General features: G+C 40.9%; 2 protein-coding genes across 4 annotated transcripts in view; one reads left to right on the plus strand and one right to left on the minus strand.

The window, feature by feature from the left end:
• LOC133555289 (solute carrier family 41 member 1-like) overlaps positions 1-8,749 on the plus strand; it is a 72,005-nt gene extending 63,256 nt beyond the window's left edge. For both annotated transcript variants that reach the window (XR_009807315.1, XR_009807317.1), the window contains one exon: positions 8,416-8,749. The gene's annotated coding sequence lies outside the window, so the exon portion shown is untranslated. The remainder of the gene's footprint in view (positions 1-8,415) is intronic.
• Positions 1-23,173, minus strand: part of LOC133555290 (carbohydrate sulfotransferase 11-like) — a 55,043-nt gene that overhangs the window by 5,734 nt on the left and 26,136 nt on the right. The window lies entirely within an intron of this gene.

Raw genomic sequence — 23,173 nt, forward strand, 5'->3', positions numbered from 1 at the left:
CGCCTATCTAAACATTATTAAAAAGCAAAACACACAAACAACCTGAGTGGGATAAAATGTCTATAACTCAGCAACAAGTGTAAACTTTAAAAAAAATATATATATATATATATATATATATATATATTTACACACTCCCTTCAGTTGTTTCCCCCAGTCGGGGGGGCAAACATTTGAAGTCCGAGCATAATAGGGAGATTCTTTCTAACAAAAACGAGCACTTGAAGCTGCTCAGGTGTCAGCCTGCTCCTGTGTTCATCTATGATGAGTGAGGCTAAAAAGCCTCTCACTCTAAAGAGTCATTAAAATGTCTTACAACTTTACCACCACGCTTGACTTTATTGTGGCATCTTTTACACTCCACCTCTTCATCTTTTTCGTTTTGTAGGGTAAAATAATCCAACACAGCTGACATTTTTACTATAACTTTTAATTCACACGGCCGTCAGAACGGCTAGAACACAGACTTGTGGATGTTTTGAAGGTGTGCTGGAAAATGCGGAACGGAGTATAGGGAGCAGCAGAAGAGTGGAATGTATTATTTAAATCGGTGCGTTGGAAAACACGGACAGGAGTTGTTTTAAAAACTGGATCTGGATTGGCATTTTCCCATGCCTTGCCGATACGCATTTTTTGGCAAATATCGGCGGCCGATCCGATCCAAATATCGGATCGGGACAACCCTAATGTAGACACATAGAATCCTCATACTGCTGTGATTATATGCTTCAAGTGTTCATTCAAGGCTAAGGCAAAATATGGAGATATATATGGTGTATCGTGACATGGCCTAAAAATATCGAGATATTAATAAAAAGCCATATCGCCCGTCCCTATTCCAAATACACAATAACAGAAAAGGGACAAATCTCAATTTTTTCATGAATCGTATTACTTCAGCATTTTGTCATGACATGATGCCTTGAGCTTTATTTATCAATTTTTTATGTTTTGTGTTTTTTTTTTCGGGAAAAAAAAAATACTGCACATCCTTATTTGGACACCCTGGCTTGATCTAGTTCTTTGTCAGCACACGGTGGAAAAGTTTCTCCCTACTCTCGTTAGCACAATGGTAGGCTGACTCCAAGCAGGGCAGTGTGTTGTCCACACCTGTGGCTTCTTAACAACAAAGCTGCAGAGTCTTTCCACCAGGAAAAGTTTGCTCATTCCGGCCGGCGAGCTCGTCGGCAGGGTCTTAAACCTCTGCACGCATACGTAATGGTCTGTGGCGTGGGTGGAAGCCACTGTTGCTTACCTGCCTCTGCGCGCGGTGAACGTGCTTGATTTGATGCTATAAAATAATGTTCATATCGCCGACCATCACCTTGGTCCAAACATTGCAGCCAAGATTTTGATGGTGATCTCAACGGCCTGGCTCGGTTCACTCGTGTTTCCTTCATAAGGGGTTTTGTAAGATGACCTGATCCATATCAATTGCTGGGGTGCTGACACCAATGAATGACCGTGACCTTCAATCCCTCAGACGGCACTGTATCAAAAAATGACATCAATCTCTAAAGGATATCACCACATGGGCTCAGGAACACTTCAGAAAACCACTGTCTCTGAATACAGTTGGTCGCTACATCTGTAAGTGCAAGTTAAAGCTCTACTATGCAAAGCGAAAGCCATTTATCAACAACATCCAGAAACGCCGCCGGCATCTCTGGGCCCGAAATCATCTGAGATGGACTGATGCAAAGTGGAAAAGTGTTCTGTGGTCTGACGAGTCCACATTTCAAATTGTTTTTGGAAATATTCCACATCGTGTCATCCGGACCAAAGGGGAAGCGAAATATCCAGACTATTATCCACGCAAAGTTGAAAAGCCAGCATGTGTGATGGTATGGGGGTGCATTAGTGCTCAAGGCATGGGTAACTTACACATCTGTGAAGGCACCATTAATGCTGAAAGGTACATACAGCTTTTGGAACAACATATGCTGCCATCTAAGTGCCATTTTTTTCATGGACGCCCCTGCTTATTTCAGCAAGACAATGCCAAGTCGCATTCAGCACGTGTTACAACAGCGTGGCCTCGTAAAAAAAAGAGTGCGGGTACTTCCCTTGTCCGCCTGCAGCCCAGACCTGTCTTCCATGGAAAATGTGTGGCGCATTATGAAGCGTAAAATAGGACAGCGGAGACCCCGGACTGTTGAAGGACTGAAGCTCTACATAAAACAAGAATGGGAAAGAATTCCACTTTTAAAGCTTCAACAATTAGTTTCCTCAGTTCCCAAACGTTTATTGAGTGTTGTTAAAAAGAAAAGGTGATGTAACACAGTGGTGAACATGCCCTTTCCCAACTACTAAATTTTAAGTTAATTATCATTTGCAAAAAAAAAAAAAAAGTTTATGAGTTTGAACATCAAATATGTTGTCTTTGTAGCATATTCAACTGAATATGGCTTGAAAAGGATTTGCAAATCATTGTATTCTGTTTATATTTACATCTAACACCATTTCCTAACTCATTTGGAAACGGGAATGCAATGAAGTAAAAATACATACAAGTGTGAGTTTTAGACCTGAAAAAGATGATGTGTCATTCTTTAGAAGTTCCAAGTGTGCATAGTTCCTGTCATAATGTGACTCAACTCTTGATATGACATCATGGACAACAGGGACAGTAAATCATGTGAAATGCTAAAATAAGTTCTTGTATTAGTGTCGATACAACATTACTAGCAAAGGGAGGGGAACATGTCTTATATAAACTGCAACAAAAAAGAAAAAGGTTTTGTGGCTTTTGATAAAAGGTTATAATCATTAAATGTTACGTTTAATATGTGCTCGCTGTCATAAACCTACTGAGAATTTGTGTAAACTCTGCAACTGGAGATTTATAGAAGCCTTTAAACTGTCTTGGCTTCTCTTTTATGGCCTTTTTTTCTTGACTCGTTCGCTGGTTTTCAAAAGCAGTCCGCAGCTATTTTCCATAGCAAAAAGGCAAAGGCGAGACATCACGCTGCTGCTCGGGAAGACAGAAGAGGTTTTATGTCGGCGGTGAGTGAGCCTACTACAGGAGGGTCCAGCAGATGTGAGCTGGCAGTGCCCACCCTATACATCATTTCCAGGGGCCTTCCTTCGGCGCTAATCGTTGCAAGATTGCATCTTGCACCTTTAGGTTGCTTCTGTTGTGAACACAGTAACCAACAATTCAAACCACATACTTGTGGTTTGAATTTGACTGAGCGGGTGTTGTTGACAAAAACATGTTGGTTACTGAAGAGGAGACTACAGTATACAGTACAGTAATTATGCTTTTGTAAATAACTTAAGTTGTTCGATACTAGAACTGTCTCTGCCAGGATTGACTATGGCTGTGTTTTTCAACCACTGGTGTGCCATGAGAGATGATCTAATTTCACCTAATTGGGTTAAAAATATTTTTTTGCACACCAGTAATTGTAATCCGTAAATAATGTGCCATTGTTGAGTGTCGGTGCTGTCTAGAGCTCGGCAGAGTAACCATGTAATACTCCTCCATATCAGTAGGTGGCAGCAGGTAGCTAATTGCTTTATAGATGTCGGGAACAGCGGGAGGCAGTGTGCAGGTAAAAATGTATCTAATGCTTACACCAAGAATAAACAAAAGGTGAGTTCCCCTAAGAAAAGGCATTGAATCTTAGGGAAGGCTATGCAGAACTAATCTAAAACTGAACTGGCCTCAAAGTAAAGAAAAACAGAATGCTGGACGACAGCAAAGACTTACTGTGAGCAAGGACGGTGTCCACAATCTACATCCCAACATGACATGACAATCAACAATGTGGTTCCTCTCTTTAAGAAGGGAAACCGGAGTGTGTGTTCCAACCATCGTGGGATCACACTCCTCAGCCTTCCTGGTAAGGTCTGTTCAGGTGTACTGGAGAGTCCAACCTCAGATTCAGGAGGAACAGTATGGTTTCCGTCCTGGTCGTGGAACTGTGGACCAGCTCTATACTCTCGGCAGGGTCCTTGAGGGTGCATGGGAATTTGCCCAACCAGTCTACATGTGTTTTGTGGACTTGGAGAAGGAATTGGACCGTGTACCCCAGGAAGTCCTGTGAGGAGTGCTCAGAGAGTATGGGGTATCGGACTGTCTGATTGTGGCGGTCCGCTCCCTGTATGATCAGTGTCAGAACTTGGTCCACATTGCCGGCAGTAAGTCGGACACATTTCCAGTGAGGGTTGGACTCCGCCAAGGCTGTCCTTTGTCACCGATTCTGTTCAGAACTTTTATGGACAGAATTTCAGGGCGTTGAGGGGTTCCGGTTTGGTGGCTGCAGGATTAGGTCTCTGCTTTTTGCAGATGATGTGGTCCTGATGGCTTCATCTGGCCTGGATCTTCAGCTCTCATTGGATCGGTTCGGGATGAGAATCAGCACCTCCAAGTCCGAGTCCATGGTTCTCGCCTGGAAAAGGGTGGAGTGCCATCTCTGGGTTGGGGAGGAGACCCTGCCCCAAATGGAGGAGTTCAAGTACCTAGGAGTCTTGTTCACGAGTGAGGGAAGAGTGGATCGTGAGATCGACAGGCGGATCGGTGCGGCGTCTTCAGTAATGCAGACGTTGTATCGATCCGTTGTGGTGGAGAAGGAGCTGAGCTGGAAGGCAAAGCTCTCAATTTACCGGTCGATCTACGTTTGCATTCTCACCTGAGCTTTGGGTCATGACCGAAAGGACAAGATCACGGGTACAAGCGGCCCAAATGAGTTTGGGTCTCTCCCTTAGAGATAGGGTGAGAAGCTCTGCCATCCGGGAGGAACTCAGAGTAAAGCCGCTGCTCCTCCACATGGAGAGGAGCCAGATGAGGTGGTTCGGGCATCTGGTCAGGATGCCACCCGATCGCCTCCTTAGGGAGGTGTTTAGGGCATGTCCGACCGGTAGGAGGCCACAGGGAAGACCCAGGACACGTTGGGAAGACTATGTCTCCCGGCTGGCCTGGGAACGCCTCGGGATCCCCCGGGAAGAGCTAGACGAAGTGGCTGGGGAGAGGGAAGTCTGGGTTTCCCTGCTTAGGCTGTTGCCCCCGCGACCCGACCTTGGATAAGCGGAAGAATAAGAATGGATGGACTAAAACAAAGCACGTAGATGCAGGAAATAGCGCTCAAAGGAAGACATGAAACTGCTACAGGAAAATACCAACAAAACAGGAAAAAAACACCAAAATAGGAACACAAGATGAGGACTAAAACACTATAAACACAGGAAAACAGCAAAAATGTCAAAATAATTGAAAGTGATGTGACAGGTGGTGACACCTACTTTGAGACAAGAGCTATAGTGATGCATGCCTGGTTCTGCTTCAAAGTCATATCTAACAATTGCGACGACTTTTTACTGTAATCTAAGTTTTGTTTTTTAATGATTTCTGCTGGTGGTGTGCCTCAGAAGTTTTTTCAATGAAGAAAATGTGCCTCGGCTCGGAAAAGGTTGAAGAAAACTGCTTTATGGTGTGTTGAACATGTGTGGGATAACTCAAGAGTACAGTGAGCACGTTGGGGGGTCGAATTAAAGACAACCATTGCAGAACGCTGTAAGCTTTTGTGAAAGTAAGACAAAGCACATTCCTACATCGTTTTATGTAGTTGACGGTTCCTCAGGTGGCTTAAAACCAACTTTTCTTACCTATTGGTACTTGCCTATGTGCATTTGGGATCTGCATAAGTCCCTGAAGTTTGAAGCGCGGCGGGATTGCGGAGACATTTATAAAATAATCTTGCCTTCCTTCGTATTTCCTCCAAATGCTCCATTTGGAACGTGCACAATTGGTGACATCACCACGGCAGATTATATACACATATATGGTAGTAATCTACCCAGACTGCCTTGCGCCAGTCTGCCATTTTTAGTTATGGTTGCACGTCTGTGGTGAAGACGACAAAATGGCCGAGATTGGACTCGAAGAACCAAAATGCTTGTTATTGGTTGTGTTACCCAACACAGGACACTGTTCTCACCTCTAGTCCGGGGGTCAGCAACCCTCTTTAGTGGCTCCCTGGAGCATTTTTAAAAAACGATTGAAAATGGAAAAAGATGGGGGGAAATATTTTTTGTTTGTTTTTGTATGTTAGTTTTTGTTTGAGGACAAATAAGACACAAAACTTCCCAATTGTTAAAAATCCCGCTGTTTAATTTTGAGTATTTAAAGAACATTGTTTTGTCCAACTAATTTGACGGTTCTTGAACTCACCATGGTGTGGACTGTGATGCAACAGTTTGTTTACATGTAAGTAATATCTTCCACTCCTTTGCCTTATTTTGTCCACCAAAAGTTTTATACTGTATGTGAATGCACAAAGGTGGCCTTTGTTGATGTTATTGACTTGTTGGAGTTGTTAATCAGGCAATTTAAGCTGGCTGTATTTACAAACCCTGTTTCCATATGAGTTGGGAAATGGTGTTAGATGTAAATATAAACAGAATACAATGATTTGCAAATCCTTTTCAAGCCATATTCAGTTGAATATGCTACAAAGACAACATATTTCATGTTCAAACTTTTTTTTTATTTTTGCAAATAATCATTAACTTTAGAATTTGCCAGCAACGTGTGACAAAGAAGTTGGGAAAGGTGGCAATAAATACTGATAAAGTTGAGGAATGCTCATCAAACACTTATTTGGAACATCCCACAGGTGTGCAGGCTAATTGGGAACAGGTGGGTGCCATGATTGGCTATAAAAACAGCTTCCCAAAAAATGCTCAGTCTTTCACAAGAAAGGATGGGGCGAGGTACACCCCTTTGTCCACAACTGTGTGAGCAAATAGTCAAACAGTTTAAGAACAACCTTTCTCAAAGTGACATTGCAAGAAATTTAGGGATTTCAATATCTACGCTCCATAATATCATCAAAAGGTTCAGAGAATCTGGAGAAATCACTCCACGTAAGCGGCATGGCCGGGAAACCAACATTGAATGACCGTGACCTTTGATCCTCCCAGACTGCACTGTATCAAAAACCGACATCAATCTCTAAAGGATATCACCACATGGGCTCAGGAACACTTCAGAAAACCACTGTCACTAAATACAGTTGGTCGCTACATCTGTTAAGTGCAACTTAAAGCTCTACTATGCAAAGCGAAAGCCATTTATCAACAACATCCAGAAACGCCGCCGGCTTCTCTGGGCCTGAGATCATCTAAGATGGACTGATGCAAAGTGGAAACGTGTTCTGTGGTCTGACGAGTCCACATTTCAAATTGTTTTTGGAAATATTCCACATCATGTCATCCGGACCAATGGGGAAGCGAACCATCCAGACTGTTATCGACGCAAAGTTGAAAAGCCAGCATGTGTGATGGTATGGGGGTGCATTAGTGCCCGAGGCATGGGTAACTTACACATCTGTGAAGGCACCATTAATGCTGAAAGGTACATACAGGTTTTGGAACAACATATGCTGCCATCTAAGCGCCTTTTTTCATGGACGCCCCTGCTTATTCCAGCAAGACAATGCCAAGCCACATTCAGCACCTGTTACAACAGCGTGGCTTTGTAAAAAAAGAGTGCAGGTACTTTCTTGGCCCGCCTGCAGTCCAGACCTGTCTCCCATCGAATATGTGTGGTGCATTATGAAGCGTAAAATACGACAGCGGAGCGGACGACTGAAGCTCTACATAAAACAAGAATGGTAAATAATTCCACTTTCAAAGCTTCAACAATTAGTTTCCTCAGTTCCCAAACGTTTATTGAGTGTTGTCAAAAGAAAAGGTGATGTAACACAGTGGTGAACATGCCCTTTCCCAACTACTTTGGCACGTGTTGCAGCCATGAAATTCTAAGTTAATCATTATTTGCAAGAGAAAAAAAAATATGAGTTTGAACATGAAATATGTTGTCTTTGTAGCATATTCAACTGAATATGGCTTGAAAAGGATTTGCAAATCATTGTATTCTGTTTATATTTACATCTAACACAATATCCCAACTCTTATGGAAACGGGGTTTGTAGAATCTTTGATTAATTGAAACTTGTATTGGTAGATCACAAAGTACAGTACATATTCCGTACAATTGACCACTAAATGGTAACACCCGATTAAGTTTTTCGACTCGTTTAAGTCGGGGTCCACGTTAATCAATTCATGCCTAAGGGATGTTCGACTAAAGATTCCACTGTGGGTTCCATTTGCAAATCCTCTTCCTGACTACTGTGGAAGATTTTCAAGTGTAAAAGACTGTCCTGTGATTTATATTGACGTTGATAGTCTTTTAGTTCTTAGTGTTCCCATCCAACAACTGAAAAATATTAAGCAGATTAAGTGACGGTCCTTGAATGTTTAGTTTGTTGCGTCACATTTACCTCATCCCCTCCCTGCTTTCCCTGTAAAGAGTCTGAACATCTGTTCATCAATCTTTGTCTTGCTCGTCCTAAAATTGCTGTGTCTTCTCCCTTTCTTGCCACCTCCTCCGGCACCACATTCCAGCCGCAACATGCCATTCCTGTGTCGGGTTTCCTGCACCGCTGTCCTGTGCGGCTTGGTGCCGTTTCCAGTGGCCAGTTTTAGTGGAGCCCAGCCGGGATGAATTGTCCTCACACATGAGAGAAACCACATCATTGAATATTGACTAGAATAGAGTAAGAGTTTTATTGTCGTTATTACAGTGAACAGGTTCAAAGAACAACGAAATTGGAGCAGATCCCCTAAGGTGCATACACAATAATTTAGTAATATAAATTGTAAAAAAGATTTAAAAAAAAGTAGATATGTATCTATATATATGAATATATCCACACAAATGCATATATCCATACATATGCACATATATACATATACACATACATACATATATATACATATATATACATACATATATATATATGTATATATATATATATGTATATATATATACACATACATCAGGGTTTATCACACATTCATTTATTTGTGGCCGCCCGCCACGAAAGAATTACGGCAGCCACAAAAAAAAAAAAAAATGTATATATATATATATTTTTTCTTCTCAGATTTTAACTCGCCGACCACTCATAAAAGCAATGGGACTCTGTCTGTGAATGTATATTGTAGTTACATATTATATAAATATGTAAATATCATATAAATATGTACATAAAGTGCTGTAATTATATTCTAACTCTGTGTTCTTCTTGGTCATTGCCGCCGCCAAAGCCTATGTTCTCCCAAAATGTGTTTGTCATTCATGTTTGGTGTGGGTTCACAGTGTGGCGCATATTAGTAAGTGTTAAAGTTGTTTATATCACAACCCTCAGTGTAACCTGTATGGCTGTTGAACAAGTATGCCTTGCAATCGTTTGCGTGTGTCAGCAGAAGCCTCTTGTACGACATGTGACTGGGCTGGCAAGCTGATTGGACGTGTTGTAGAGGGTGTCAAAGGCAGCACCTTCATTGGTTGCCATTATTATTGTTAATCGAGGGAAATTCTGCCAACATTCGCGAGAATGGTGCATCTGACATTCGGTAATCTCTCGGAATATTCGGGATGGTTGGCAAGTGTGATGCTGTCAAGCGGCATTCATAAAAAACTCGTGGGCCCCAGTATCATTCAATTTTCATATTAAGGTTGCGTGCCGCGTGTCTGAGAGCCCTGGTTTATACATAGCACAAAGTAAAAAAAAAAACTGTATGCAGTGTTATTTCATTTTAAATTTCAAAAGAGTTTTGTGGCTCCCATTGTTTTCTTTATTTTGTGAAACGGGTCAAAATGGCTCTTTGAGTAGTAAAGGTGGCTGACCCCTGCTCTAACCCTAACCAGATAACTCTAAATTAAGTCTTTGTTACTTGGAATATGTTCCCTAGTGTCCAAAAAACTCCAACTTAAGTCTTTGTTACTTAGAATATGTTCCCCGTACTAAAGTGTTACCAAAAACAAATAACTTTGTCTTGAATTTGAAATAAAACAAAATGTTATTTTTCACTAAAGAAAGGTTCGATGAAGGCGCACATGAAACTGTTTGGTCGTTCAGTACCTCCAGCAAGGTTAAAGGGGAACATTATCACAATTTCAAAAGGGTTAAAAACAGTAAAAATCAGTTCCCAGTGGCTTGTTTTATTTTTCGAAGTTTTTTGCTAAATTTTACACCTCCCGGAATATCCCTGAAAAAAGCTTTAAAGTTCTTGATTTTCGCTATTTGCGATGCCACTGTCCATTTCCCTGTGACGTCATACAGTGCTGCCAATACAAACAACATGGCGGTTACCACAGCAAGATATAGCCACATTAGCTCAGATTCAGACTCGGATTTCAGCGGTTTAAGCGATTCAACAGATTACGCATGTATTGAAACAGATGGTTGGAGTATGGAGGCAGATAGCGAAAACGAAACTGAAGAAGAAACTGAAGTTATTGACGCTATTCGGCCATAGCATGGGTGTACCTAATGAAGTGGCCCATAGCATGGCTGCCTTATTAGCATCGCCTGTAAAATGTGCGGACCAAACGATCAGGACTTTCGCATCTTGTGACACTGGAGCAACTTAAATCCGTCGATTGGCAAGTGTTTGTTTCGCATTAAATGTGGGTATGTAGTTTCAAATGTACATACAGCTAGCGTAAATAACATGTTAGGATCGATTAGCGTAGCATGTTAGCATCGATTAGCTGGCAGTCATGCCGCGACCAAATATGTCTGATTAGCACATAAGTCAACAACATCCACAAAACTCACCTTTGTGATTTGGTTGACTTAATGGTTGCAAATGCATCTGCAGGTTATCCATACATCTCTGTGCCATGTCTGTCTTAGCATCGCCGGTCAAATGTGGACACTCTGGCACATTCAATGGGGTCTGGCGGCACATTTATTGCCAGTGGTGCAACTTGAATCCCTCCCTGTTAGTGTTGTTACACCCTCCGACAACACACCGACCAGGCATGATGTCTCCAAGGTTCCAAAAAATAGTCGAATAAAATGGAAAGTAACAGAGCTGAGACCCGGTGTTTGTAATGTGAAAATGAAAATGGCGGGTGTGTTACCTCGGTGACGTCACGTTCTGACGTCATCGCTAAAAGACCGATAAACACAAAGGCGTTTAATTCGCCAAAATTTACCCATTTAGAGTTGGGAAATCGGTTAAAAAAATAAATGGTCTTTTTTCTGCACCATCAAGGTATATATTGACGCTTACATAGGTCTGCTGATAATGTTCCCCTTTAACAACCACTGATTTAAGAGTTTCTGGTTGACTGCGTTACTTTTTTATCTTTATCAACCACATCATTTTCCGTGTTCCGTATTCTGTCACAGAAAAAAACACAGTTTCCTTTCCTCTCAGACCCAGGAAGTGATGCAAGGCAACATCCCCCTACAGACACAGACACACACACACACAGACACACACACACACACACACGCACGCATACAAAAGGCGAGTGTTCCAAACTGGGAGTCTGTCAGTGGGTCCGCAGCTTCCAAATAAACAAAGTTCCATTAAGCCAACATGATGGTATCGATGCTATAAACAGGACAGCGCTGCATTTAAACAATTGGTGGAAAATATGCGATGGCTTTTTTCTTTATCTTTAGTGCATCAGCAAATCTCTGCTTTACTTTGTGGGCAAATGAACCTCCCTTGTATAAAAACTTTTAGCCCGCCTGTGGTCGTGATGAAGAGATGAGGACATACTGTGACATCCATTATGTCAACATTTACTTGGGAGAGGTAAAAAGGCCGCGGGAACCAAAGTCTTCACAAGCAAAGTAACTTCTTACAATAGATTACAAGAACAGCAAGATATTTTTGAAAGGGAAACTGGACTTTTTTTCATTTTATCATTCACAATCATTATGTAAGACAAGAGCATGATTTTATTTTCTTAAATACATTCTAACTTGTAAATAAATGGAAGCAAAAAGTCAGCTAACAATGGAGGCAAACCTTAGGGCCCGGGGCGCCGCAGGCAATCTGCAATCTGGCCCGCCGGGCATTCCCAAATATTATTTTTTAGATCTTTAGGATGGAAAGTGTAGCTGCCATTATGATGTGCAGTCATGTTTTATACTTAGCGTACCGTATTTCCTTGAATTGCCGCCGGGGCGCTAATTAGTTTAAAACCTCTTCTCACTCGGTAAATTTAGGCCTGCGCTTATAAATTTGAGTGTGATGTAAACATACCATCATGAAAAGCACATTTAATAAAAAAAACGTTATTATGGTCTTACCTTTACTTATAAATGAAGTCCATGCGCAGCTCCTTCTGATCAAAAGCATCGATAACTTGTTTATAGAAGTCTTCCTTATCTTTCTTCAGTTTTAAAAGTCTCTCTGTCTCGATGGAGATCTTCCTTTATTACCTCCTGCTTCCATTGAAAGTCCAGTTTAGAAAACGGTTTTATTTTAGATATGTAATCCTCCATGTTAAAAGTGCAAGCGAGAGGAAAAAATAAACTCTTACTGCTTGTTGTCACTTCTTCTGCAGCCGAGTAGTCGCAAGAAGGATCACTAGCGCCCTCTACCACCAGGAGGCGGGAGTCATTTAATGACTCATATTTGACACACGCAGCTACGGTATATTAATAAAACATAGCTGCTTACTGTTCTTTTTAGCATATTCAATAGCTTGGACCTTAAATCCTACTGAATAGCTCTTAATCTTCTTCCCTTTATGCGATTTCAAACGATTGAAATCAGCCTCCTCCATTTTGAAAATGATGACAGGTGAAGTGTCACTCGTGACGTGACGAGTTTGACCCGGCGGAAATTCTAGGCATATGCTAATTATTTGGCGAATAATAAACACACGTGGAAATTCTAGACATGCGCTAATAAAAATAACATTTTGCAAAACGAGTTTGACCCAGCGTTAATCCTGAGCCGGCGGTAATGCTAAGCATGCGCTAATTATTTTGCGAAACGAGTTTGACCCGGCAGTAATTCTAGGCAGGTGCATACTATATACAATTCAAGGAAATACGGTAAGTCTTGAACTATACAAATTATTTCAATGGTTGGAATCTGCGCTTTTGCATGATATAATAGTGACTGTGGTAATGTAATTAGTTACTATGGTAATCTAAGTGACAGCAGGAGGCACCAAGCAGTGTGGGTGGGGAGTGTTTCCACAGAGTGTTTCCAGACGCAGAAGGAGATTTGTACAAAAAGCTTAGTGATGTATTACATGTATCAGATGGTAGGTGGGTTTATTTTTTACTATTCACATTCATATTTGGTTGAGTTTGTTGCATTTTTGTCACATTTCGCTTGATTGTAAAGAGGGTGTGACGTTCATATGTTGTCAATATTCAGTGTTTTATCCTCCCTAGTTAATATTGTAAATCACACATTTTTTATTTTCATGTACATTCTGGGTGTTTCATTCAGTAAAAAAATTTAGGTTTTTAGCAGTCAATCAGATTTTATTGTGAGTTTTTGTATTACTGTCCCTAAAAATAGATATACAGGCCCCCAGACATATTTTTTTCTCTAAATTTGGCCCCTGAGTCAAAATAATTGCCCCAGCCTGCTCTATACAGTGCTCTAAAAAACATCCAAAAGCCTCCATTATTGTTTTATATACACGTTGTAAGTCATATATGTAATGTAGTAACACGCACATTCATAACAACATGTAATATTTACGTGCTTTGCTAATTCTAAGCATACGGGGGCCTTCAGCAACAACAACTAAGCATCATGTAGCGCAGGGGTAGGGAACCTCTGGCTCGGGAGCCAGATGTGGCTCTTTTGATGACTGCATCCGGCTCTCAGGTAAATTTCAACTGACTCTGCTTAACATGATAAATAATGAATAATTCCACTTGTAATCAGTGTTAAAAAATGTTCAAAATAGAAAACATCCTCGTGCATTTTTAATCCATCCATCCGTTTTCTACCGTTGCGGTGATGGTAAGAAGTTATTTATTTATTATTGGTTATTGTGGGACTTGCCCTCCTGGGGTTCTTCAGACCACCAAGAACCGACAAGAGACCCTGTTTCAGGGTTACAGTATTGTTTCATTTTTCAATAAGTCTCTCAGTTGCTTTCCAGCAATTGTCTTTTTCTCTTTCCTTCTCGCTCGCGCTCTGGCTCCAGCACCAACCCCGTCTCTCCTCCTGGCTGCTGCTTATAAGATAGCGACAGGTGATTAGGTAACAAGGGCCCAGGTGGGCCATCTACGCACCTGTCGCTGATTTCGAGGCCGGTCCTGGCAACACCCCGCTTCGCTGCAGGCCCGCAGGCCACACCCCCTCCACAGTTAGCTTCAGAATAACAATGTTATCACAAAGAATAAGAGACCTATTATACTCTAGAAATGTTAGTCTTACTTAAAAATGCACGCGTTTAGTTGTGTTCAGGGTTAAAAAAAAACATTATACGGCTCTTACGGAAACATATTTTCAAATATTTGGCTCCTTGGCTCTCTCAGCCAAAAAGGTTCCTGACCCCTGATGTAGCGTATTATTATGAAATGCTAGTTACACACACACACAGACACACACACACACACACACACACACACACACACACACACAGTGTCAATCCGCGTCAATCACTTGTCCATTTGGTTATGGTTTAAGTTTATTTTAAGTATATTGTACAGATGGGCGTAAAATGTATATTAGTTTGATCAAATTTTGATGACATTTATTTTATGAGCAAAACTTTCGTTAAAGGGTAAAATCTGTATTTGCACGTGTGCAAATTTTTATTATTTTTTTTCAATTCTCACACAACCTATTTTTTGTCGCAAATGCGACAAATGCTTGCACTGTATAGTGCTGTAAATTGAGTATTGTTAGCAGTTTTTAGAAGGTTTTAATGGCAGAATTGTGTACTGGAATTAGCTGCATTGTTCGCCACCTCGTACTTACCATATTTTACTACTTAGAATGCATAAAAAAAAGGTTTTCTTGTGTTACCTAGGAATTGTGAAGGATAAGCAACAAAATTCCCCCAAAAAGTGCAATTCTCTTGACAGTCACTATGTTGGGGTCAGGCAAGTGTTGTATTCTCGAGCACGGTTCAATCATATAACCTTACCTATACACAGCTACTCTTACTTTCAATTGTAGTTAAACAAAAATATGCAAGAGAGTAATTTTTTCTTGAAACAGACCTCCAGGGCCCTTTAATTATGTACATAACGTACTGAAGGAAGACTTTGGTTTGGCTCTACAAGTTGACTCAGGTTCAACATGATGGTAGACAGGCTCCGTTTACAAGATTGATGTACAAGTACAGAATGTTTCAGCATGCGGTTACTGGCTATTCTTTTTGTAGAGTTGCAGCTATCGAGTTATCTGACAAAACCCACTTTATGGCTTTAGTTAGATCTGCACATTGAATCTAATTCGAACAGATAAGACAGTGGACTCATGTGAGCGAGTACGAGTGAGTGACAAACGAGGTTGAAGGAAGTCAGCCAGTAGCTTCCGAAAATATTAGAACAGATGTATGCATTATTAAATAAGTGCCCTGCCCTTCCGTGGAGATTGATTGATTGATTGAAACTTTTATTAGTAGATTGCACAGTATAGTACATATTCTGTACAATTAGGGGTGTAACGGTACGTGATTTGTATAGCTGTTTCGGTACAGGGGTTTCGGTTCGGTACGGGGTGTACCGAACGAGTTTCTAAGCTAAAGTCTTGACAAGCTGCTTTGCTTCTTCTGCCTCTGTCTCAGCACCCAGCATTGTCCCACCTACACAAGCATCTGATTGGTTACATATATAGCGGTAAAAGCCAATCAGCAGTGCGTATTCAGAGCAGTAACAGCCAATCAGCAGTGCGTATTCAGAGCGCATGTGGTCAATGCTTCAGCGTCGAGCAGATAGGTGTTTAGCAGGTGAGCATAAGGCAGCGTACTCTCCCCAAATGATAATAAACACCTCCCAGTCAACTACTATCGAGTAGTTGACTTTTCCACCACATAAAAATGGCGTCAAAAACAGGATGACTTTTCCACTACAACTACTAACATCACTATGAGCCCGTTGACCTTCTAGAACAGGGGTTGGGAACCTTTTTGGCTAAAAGAGCCATACAAGCCAAATATTTTTAAAAGTATTTCCATGAGAGCCATATATTTTTTTGATTTTTAACACTGAATAGAAATATATGCGTGCATTTTTAAGAAAGACCAACATTTTTAGAGTATAATACGTTTCTTATTCTTTTTAATAACATTGTTATTCTGAGGCTAACCAACAATAAATAAAACACTTCTTACCATTAATGCGACTTCTTGAACAGGTGCGGTAGAAACCGGATGGATGGATGAAATTGCATGAGAATGTTTTATATTTTGAACGTTATTTTTGACGCTGTGATTACCAGCGGAATTCTTTTTTACAAATAATTTTTAATTAATTAATTATCATTTTTGCCCAACCAGTCTACATGTGCTTTGTGGACTTGGAGAAGGCATTGGACCGTGTCCCTCGGGAAGTCCTGTGGGGAGTGCTCAGAGAGTATGGGGTATCGGACTGTCTTATTGTGGCGGTCCGCTCCCTGTGTGATCAGTGTCAGAGCTTGGTCCGCATTGCCGGCAGTAAGTCGGTCACATTTCCAGTGAGGGTTGGACTGCGCCAAGGCTGCCCTTTGTCACCCATTCTGTTCAGAACTTTTATGGACAGAATTTCTAGGCGCAGTCAAGGCGTTGAGGGGTTCCGGTTTGGTAACCGCAGGATTAGGTCTCTGCTTTTTGCAGATGATGTGGTCCTGATGGCTTCATCTGACCAGGATCTTCAGCTCTCACTGGATCGGTTCGCAGCCGAGTGTGAAGCGACTAGGATGAGAACCAGCACCTCCAAGTCCGAGTCCATGGTTCTCGCCCGGAAAAGGGTGGAATGCCATCTCCGGGTTGGGGAGGAGACCCTGCCCCAAGTGGAGGAGTTCAAGTACCTAGGAGTCTTGTTCACGAGTGAGGGAAGAGTGGATCGTGAGATCGACAGGCGGATGGGTGCGGCGTCTTCAGTAATGCGGACGTTGTACCGATCCGTTGTGGTGAAGAAGGAGCTGAGCCGGAAGGCAAAGCTCTCAATTTACCGGTCGATCTACGTTCCCATCCTCACCTATGGTCATGAGCTATGGGTAATGACCGAAAGGATAAGATCACGGGTACAAGCGGCCCAAATGAGTTTCCAGGTCTCTCCCTTAGAGATAGGGTGAGAAGCTCTGCCATCCGGGAGGAACTCAAAGTAAAGCCGCTGCTCCTCCACATGGAGAGGAGCCAGATGAGGTGGTTCGGGCCTCTGGTCAGGATGCCACCCGAACGCCTCCTTAGGGAGGTGTTTAGGGCACGTCCAACTGGTAGGAGGCCACGGGGAAGACCCAGGACACGTTGGGAAGACTATGTCTCCCGGCTGGCCTGGGAACGCCTCGGGATCCCCCGGGAAGAGCTAGACGAAGTGGCTGGGGAGAGGGAAGTCTGGGTTTCCCTGCTTAGGCTGTTGCCCCCGCGACCCGACCTCGGATAAGCGGAAGATGATGGATGGATGGATGGATTATTTTTTACATATCGTGTTAAGTAATGTCAGCTAAGATTTATCTGAGAGCCAGGTGCAGTCATCAAAAGAGCCACATCTGGCTTTAGAGCCATAGGTTCCCTACCCCTGTTCTCGAAACTTAAAACTGCAGCTCAGCTCGCTCGCAGTTCTGGCTTGAGGTGAAGGCTAATTAGCTTTTAGCGTAACGTTAGCTCATTTTGCGGTGTGTGTGTGTGTGTGTGCGCGCCAATTGGGGCCGCGTGTTTGAGACCCCTGTGTTAAACCTTTGCAACAATGATGTACTATATACAAACAATTATACTTCTATTATATTTATATCCCACATTTACATTGATCATAGTATTAACTACTGAGTTGATTCAAGAGTGATATACTTTCCAAGACATTGGTCTTAAAAGTTCCTTTTAAATGTGTGAATGGAACTGGAACATTTTAAGGAATCATCCAAGCTGTTCCAAAGTTAGGGTTGAACCCCCCGGACAGAAACACATCGACTTTGTAAACTCCTTCTTATGTTTGCTTTCTGAAAGACAGCTGAACCTCTGAGGTCATAGTGACTCTCCCTAGGTCTGAACGTCTCTTGTAGACAGACAGCCAGCATGCGGTTAAGAGCAGTGCTGAGGTCAACAAGAGCATGCAGTTTTAATGTTTTTAATTTAATAAACAAAGCATTGGTATGGTCGCGATAATCTGCATAATTTACAATTCTAATCGCTTTCTTTTGAAGTAAGAACATAAGAGTTGATGTTTGATTTGTAATTGTTACCCCAGATTTCAACACAATAATTAAGATATGGGAGTACGAATGAATTATATAACATGTTAAAAGCATTTTGATTTACCAAGTTTTTAATTTTAGGTAACATAGCAATGATTTTTTGCCATCTTTGTCTTGAGTATATTTATGTAGTTTCCAATTTTATTTATTATCTATTAGGGATGCACCGATTAATCGGTAACCGAATATATTCGGCCGAATATGGCAAAAAAAGCCACATTCGGCTTTCGGTGGAATGAGTTAAGAACAAGGCCAAATAGTGGCATGTGACGCAATTTTTTGAGGCGGTGACGCAATCAACCAACGTGCGGTGACGTTGGGATATGTTGTGTACCTGTATAAGTGTATGAGGTTACATGCACACACTTATTGAGATTTAGTGGGGCCTCTGTTTACATTATTAGCCTGTTGTGTAGGCTACCTGTATAAGTGTATGAGGTTACAAGCACACACTTATTGAGATTTAGTGGGTTCTCTGTTTACATTATTAGCCTGTTGTGTAGGCTACCTGTATAAGTGTATGAGGTTACAATGTTGTGTACCTGTATAAGTGTATGAGGTTACAATGTTGTGTACCTGTATAAGTGTATGAGGTTACAATGTTGTGTACCTGTATAAGTGTATGAGGTTACAAGCACACACTTATTGAGATTTAGTGGGGCCTCTGTTTACATTATTAGCCTGTTGTGTAGGCTACCTGTATAAGTGTATGAGGTTACAATGTTGTGTACCTGTATAAGTGTATGAGGTTACAATGTTGTGTACCTGTATAAGTGTATGAGGTTACAATGTTGTGTACCTGTATAAGTGTATGAGGTTACAAGCACACACTTATTGAGATTTACTTGAGCCTCTGTTTACATTATTAGTCTGTTGTGTAGGCTACCTGTATAAGTGTATGAGGTTACAAGCACACACTTATTGAGATTTAGTGGGGCCTCTGTTTACATTATTAGTCTGTTGTGTAGGCTACCTGTATAAGTGTATGAGGTTACAAGCACACACTTAATTGAGATTTACTTGAGCCTTCTGTTTACATTATTAGCCTGTTGTGTAGGCTACCTGTATAAGTGTATGAGGTTACAAGCACACACTTAATTGAGATTTACCTGAGCCTTCTGTTTACATTATTAGCCTGTTGTGTAGGCTACCTGTATAAGTGTATGAGGTTACAAGCACACACTTATTGAGATTTAGTGGGGCCTCTGTTTACATTATTAGCCTGTTGTGTAGGCTACCTGTATAAGTGTATGAGGTTACAAGCACACACTTAATTGAGATTTACTTGAGCCTTCTGTTTACATTATTAGCCTGTTGTGTAGGCTACCTGTACAAGTGTATGAGGTTACAAGCACACACTTATTGAGATTTAGTGGGTTCTCTGTTTACATTATTAGCCTGTTGTGTAGGCTACCTGTATAAGTGTATGAGGTTACAAGCACACACTTATTGAGATTTAGTGTGGCCTCTGTTTACATTATTAGTCTGTTGTGTAGGCTACCTATATAAGTGTATGAGGTTACAAGCACACACTTAATTGAGATTTACTTGAGCCTTCTGTTTACATTATTAGCCTGTTGTGTAGGCTACCTGTATAAGTGTATGAGGTTACAAGCACACACTTATTGAGATTTAGTGGGTTCTCTGTTTACATTATTAGCCTGTTGTGTAGGCTACCTGTATAAGTGTATGAGGTTACAAGCTCACACTTATTGAGATTTAGTGGGGCCTCTGTTTACATTATTAGCCTGTTGTGTAGGCTACCTGTATAAGTGTATGAGGTTACAAGCACACACTTAATTGAGATTTACTTGAGCCTTCTGTTTACATTATTAGCCTGTTGTGTAGGCTACCTGTATAAGTGTATGAGGTTACAAGCACACACTTATTGAGATTTAGTGGGTTCTCTGTTTACATTATTAGCCTGTTGTGTAGGCTACCTGTATAAGTGTATGAGGTTACAAGCACACACTTATTGAGATTTAGTGGGTTCTCTGTTTACATTATTAGCCTGTTGTGTAGGCTACCTGTATAAGTGTATGAGGTTACAAGCTCACACTTATTGAGATTTAGTGGGGCCTCTGTTTACATTATTAGCCTGTTGTGTAGGCTACCTGTATAAGTGTATGAGGTTACAAGCACACACTTAATTGAGATTTACTTGAGCCTTCTGTTTACATTATTAGCCTGTTGTGTAGGCTACCTGTATAAGTGTATGAGGTTACAAGCACACACTTATTGAGATTTAGTGGGTTCTCTGTTTACATTATTAGCCTGTTGTGTAGGCTACCTGTATAAGTGTATGAGGTTACAAGCACACACTTATTGAGATTTAGTGGGTTCTCTGTTTACATTATTAGCCTGTTGTGTAGGCTACCTGTATAAGTGTATGAGGTTACAAGCTCACACTTATTGAGATTTAGTGGGGCCTCTGTTTACATTATTAGCCTGCTGTGTACCTGTATAAGTGTATGAGGTTACAAGCACACACTTATTGAGATTTAGTGGGTTCTCTGTTTACATTATTAGCCTGTTGTGTAGGCTACCTGTATAAGTGTATGAGGTTACAAGCACACACTTATTGAGATTTAGTGGGTTCTCTGTTTACATTATTAGCCTGTTGTGTAGGCTACCTGTATAAGTGTATGAGGTTACAAGCTCACACTTATTGAGATTTAGTGGGGCCTCTGTTTACATTATTAGCCTGTTGTGTAGGCTACCTGTATAAGTGTATGAGGTTACAAGCACACACTTATTGAGATTTAGTGGGTTCTCTGTTTACATTATTAGCCTGTTGTGTAGGCTACCTGTATAAGTGTATGAGGTTACAAGCTCACACTTATTGAGATTTAGTGGGGCCTCTGTTTACATTATTAGCCTGTTGTGTAGGCTACCTGTATAAGTGTATGAGGTTACAAGCTCACACTTATTGAGATTTAGTGGGGCCTCTGTTTACATTATTAGCCTGTTGTGTAGGCTACCTGTATAAGTGTATGAGGTTACAAGCACACACTTATTGAGATTTACTTGAGCCTCTGTTTACATTATTAGCCTGTTGTGTAGGCTACCTGTATAAGTGTATGAGGTTACAAGCACACACTTATTGAGATTTACTTGAGCCTTCTGTTTACATTATTAGCCTGTTGTGTACCTGTATAAGTGTATGAGGTTACAAGCACACACTTATTGAGATTTAGTGGGGCCTCTGTTTACATTATTAGCCTGTTGTGTAGGCTACCTGTATAAGTGTATGAGGTTACAAGCACACACTTATTGAGATTTACTTGAGCCTTCTGTTTACATTATTAGCCTGTTGTGTACCTGTATAAGTGTATGAGGTTACAAGCACACACTTATTGAGATTTAGTGGGGCCTCTGTTTACATTATTAGCCTGTTGTGTAGGCTACCTGTATAAGTGTATGAGGTTACAAGCACACACTTAATTGAGATTTAGTGGGGCCTCTGTTTACATTATTAGCCTGTTGTGTAGGCTACCTGTATAAGTGTATGAGGTTACAAGCACACACTTATTGAGATTTAGTGGGTTCTCTGTTTATATTATTAGCCTGTTGTGTAGGCTACCTGTATAAGTGTATGAGGTTACAAGCACACACTTATTGAGATTTAGTGTGGCCTCTGTTTACATTATTAGCCTGTTGTGTAGGCTACCTGTATAAGTGTATGAGGTTACAAGCACACACTTATTGAGATTTACTTGAGCCTTCTGTTTACATTATTAGCCTGTTGTGTAGGCTACCTGTATAAGTGTATGAGGTTACAAGCACACACTTATTGAGATTTAGTGGGGCCTCTGTTTACATTATTAGCATGTTGTGTAGGCTACCTGTATAAGTGTATGAGGTTACAAGCACACACTTATTGAGATTTAGTGGGGCCTCTGTTTACATTATTAGCCTGTTGTGTAGGCTACCTGTATAAGTGTATGAGGTTACAAGCACACACTTATTGAGATTTAGTGGGGCCTCTGTTTACATTATTAGCCTGTTGTGTAGGCTACCTGTATAAGTGTATGAGGTTACAAGCACACACTTATTGAGATTTAGTGGGTTCTCTGTTTACATTATTAGCCTGTTGTGTAGGCTACCTGTATAAGTGTATGAGGTTACAAGCACACACTTATTGAGATTTACTTAAGCCTTCTGTTTACATTATTAGCCTGTTGTGTAGGCTACCTGTATAAGTGTATGAGGTTACAAGCACACACTTATTGACATTTACTTGAGCCTTCTGTTTACATTATTAGTCTGTTGTGTAGGCTACCTGTATAAGTGTATGAGGTTACAAGCACACACTTAATTGAGATTTACTTGAGCCTTCTGTTTGCATTATTAACATATCTACTGTGGCTAAGCAGACTTTGGCCAAAAGGACAATAATTCATTTGTTGTTGGTTTATCCACTTTAATGCACTTTGTTTTTTTTTTTGGAATGCATGTTTTGTTTGAAGGCCTAATATAAATGAAAAACTTTGTGCTTTTTCTGAAAAGCAAAGGCTACTGCAGTGGTTCTCAAACTTTTTTTTGTCATCCCCCACTTTGGACAAGGGGGAGTTTTCAAGCCCCACCTGCCCCCATCGCCACAACAGAACTCTAATGCCAAGCTTAACATTTTCAAATTTATTGAACATCAAGTAACATTCAAGTCAGGGTTTCCCACACATTCATTTATTTGTGGCGGCTCGCCACGAAAGAATTACGGCCGCCACAAATAAAAAAATAAAAAAAAAATTTGGCTTTTGACTCGCTCGACTGCTCATAAAAGCAATGGGACTCTGTCTGTGAATGGCGCTTGTAGTTACATATTATATAAATATGTAAATATGATATAAATATGTACATAAAGTGTTGTAATTATATTCCAACTCCGTGTTCTTCTTGGTCATTGGAATTGAGATGAATAATATAGAATAGAATAATAAAACTTTTTTTTTAAGAGAAATTCCCTCCCGTTCAT

Source organism: Nerophis ophidion, linkage group LG06 (assembly GCF_033978795.1).
Source record: "Nerophis ophidion isolate RoL-2023_Sa linkage group LG06, RoL_Noph_v1.0, whole genome shotgun sequence".
NCBI classification, from domain to species: domain Eukaryota; kingdom Metazoa; phylum Chordata; class Actinopteri; order Syngnathiformes; family Syngnathidae; genus Nerophis; species Nerophis ophidion.